The 3,058-nt window shown below is 45.4% G+C and overlaps 1 pseudogene; it reads left to right on the top strand.

Moving 5' to 3' along the window:
* The first annotated feature begins 840 nt into the window (after positions 1–840).
* Positions 841–2,850, top strand: LOC142046733 (uncharacterized; annotated as a pseudogene).
* The last annotated feature ends 208 nt before the right edge of the window (positions 2,851–3,058 follow it).

Here is a 3,058-nt window from a genome sequence, read left to right as displayed (position 1 = left end):
CCTGAGGTCCCTTCCAACCCTGATATCCTATAAGAGGTTCAAGGTGACATTGTTCTTATAGCAAAGTAAAAAAGGAAACTATTCATGGAAAGAAATAATAACAATGCATATCTAAATTCACAATTATTGTTATTTATTTTATCATAAGACAACTGTGTATGAAAGCCAAGGAAACCTGATTATAAATCTAATGAGATGATGCCCTGATTAGATAACAATTTTATCTAATCACAAGCACAATTAGAATTTATTTTCTATATTATATAAAAAGTTTGGCTTCAAAGGGAGTTATTGCAATGGTTTTGCTAGCAAATAAAAGGGTGTGAGTCAACAAAAAATTATGGCACAGCTGAACCCCCGAAAGTTCGATGCAGAACCCAGACATAAATTTCTTCATTGAATCAAGTCCCAAGTGCATATAAAAAATGTTCTTACGGTCTGCTATAGTCTATCTTTAAGCCCTGGTCTACACTACAAGTTTAGATAGAATTTACCAGCATTACATCGACTTAAACCTGCACCCGTCCACACAACAAAGCCATTTTTTTTTACTTAAAGGGTTCTTAAAATTGATTTCTGTACTCCTCCTCCGATGAGGGGATTAGCACTGAAATCGACCTTGCTGGGTCAAATTTGGGGTAATGTGGTGGCTAATTTGACGGTATTGGCCTCCGGGAGCTATCCCGGAGTTCTCCATTGTGACCGCTCTAGACAGCATTCTCAACTCAAATGCACTGGCCAGGTAGACAGGAAAAGGCCCGCAAACTTTTGAATCTCATTTCCTTTTTCTCCAGCATGGCAATCTGCAGGTGAGTGTAGATCTCATCATCAGAGGTGACCATGATGGTGTCCCAGAATCACAAAAGAGTTCCAGCGTGGACAGAACAGGAGGCATGGGATCTGATCGCAGTATGGGGAGACGAATCCGTGCTATCAGAACTCCATTCCAAAAGACTAAATGCCCAAATATTTGAAAAAATCTCCAAGGGCATGTAGGACAGAGGCTATAATAGGGACCCACAGCAGTGCAATGTGAAACTTAAGTTGCTGAGGCAAGCCTACCAAAAAACCAGAAGAGCAAATGGCCACTTCTGGTCAAAGCCCCAGACATGTCGCTTCTATGATGAGCTGCATGCCATTCTAGGAGGTGCAGCCACCACTACCCCAACCCTGTGCTTTGACTCCGCCAGTGGAGTAGCATGCAACAGGGATGCGGGTTTTGGGACGAGGAAGATAGCTCACAGCAAGCAAGCAGAGAAACTGTTTTCCCTGACCGCCAGGAACTGTTTCTCACTCTGGACCTGGAGCGAGTACCCCCTAAACCCAACCAAGGCTGCCTCCCAGACCCATCAGGTGGAGAAGGGACCTCTGGTGAGTGTACCTTTGTAAATATTATACATGGTTTAAAAGCAAGTGTGTTTAATGATTAATTTGCCTTGGCATTCGCGGCCAGTACAGCTACTGAAAAAGTCTGTTAATGTGTCTGGAAATGGAGCAGAAATCCTCCAAGGACATCTCCATAAAGCTCTCCTGGATGTACTCCCAAAGCCTTCGCAAAAGGTTTCTGAGAAGGGCAGCTTTATTCTGTCCTTCATGGTAGGACACTTTACCATGCCAGGCCAGTAGCATGTAGTCTGGAATCATTGCAGAACACAGTGTATGGTCCCAGTGTTTGTGGGCATTCAAACAACATCTGTTCTTTATCTCACTGTGTTATCCTCAGGAGAGTGATATCATTCATGGTCACCTGGTTGCAATAAGTTGATTTTATTAAGGGGACATTCAGAGGTGCCTGTTCCTATTGGGCTGTTTGCCTGTGGCTGAACAGAAATGTTCCCCACAGTTAGCCATGTGGTGGGGGGGACGGGTGAAGCAATCACCCTAGAGAATTGAGTTTGTATGTGGGGGGGAGGAGTTGTTGGGTTTGTGCTGCACATTAACCCGAAAACCACAGCCCCTTCTTTTAAATGCCAACCCATTTTAAATGGCCAACCCAACAGCTGCTTGGTATGGGAAATGAGGGCACTGCTGTTCGAAACCATTCCTACATGTAATGAAGGTTAAAGAAGCCAAGAAACTGTGTCTTACCATGGCTGCCTGCAAGCTGAATTCTGTTGCCTGGCCCTGCATGAGTGATCTCTCTTACCTAACTGGCATACTTTCAATAAGAGGCAAAATGCGACCTTGTACCGAAAGCACATCTGCTATGTAATGTTAACAGCGAGGTTTACTGTGAAAGAGTCTACCTATTGTTCTCTAAAATGTGTTTTTTTAACTACCAGTCTCCCTTTTTTTTCCTCCACCAGCTGCAAATGTTTCAACGCTCACACTATCTTCTCCTTCCCAGAGGCTAGTGTTGATTAGAAGGCAAAAAAACCCCACACTTGTGATGAAATGTTCTCTGAGCTCATGCAGTCCTCCCACACTGAAAAAGCCCAGCAGAATGTGTGGAGGCAGACAATGTCAGAGTCCAGGAAAGCACAATATGAATGCGAGGACAGGTGGCAGGCTGAAGATAATAAGTGGCGGGCTGAAGATGATAAGTGGCGTCGGCTTGCTGACAGAAGGCAAGAGGCAATGGTGAGACTACTGGAGGAACAAACTGATATGCTCTGGCGCCAGAGCATATCAGTTTGTTCCTCCAGTAGTCTCAGCATGACTCTCCAGGAAATGCAGCATGAGCACAGACTGCTGCTACAGCCCATGTGTAACCAACCGTCTTCCTCCCCAAGTTCTATAGCCTCCTCACCCAGACGTCCAAGAACGTGGAGGCGGGGCCTCTGGGCACCCAACCATTCCACCTCAGAGGACTACCCAAGAAACAGAGAGCTGGCATTCAATAAGTTTTAAAGTGCAGTGTGGCCTTGTCCTTCCCTCCTTCCTGACCCCACCCGGTCCTTCCCTCCTCCCTCTCCCCCCCGGGCTACCTTGGCAGTTATCCCCCTGTTTGTGTGATGAGTTAATAAAGAATGCATGAATGTGAAGCAACAATGACTTTATTGCCTCTGCAAGCGGTGATCGAAGGATGGAGGAGAGTGTGGTTACCTTACAGGAAAGT

Source organism: Chelonoidis abingdonii, chromosome 1 (genome assembly GCF_003597395.2).
Source record: "Chelonoidis abingdonii isolate Lonesome George chromosome 1, CheloAbing_2.0, whole genome shotgun sequence".
NCBI classification, from domain to species: Eukaryota; Metazoa; Chordata; order Testudines; family Testudinidae; genus Chelonoidis; species Chelonoidis abingdonii.
The sequence above is the reverse complement of the archived record's forward strand: the minus strand, read 5'-3'. Positions and strand labels throughout refer to the sequence as shown.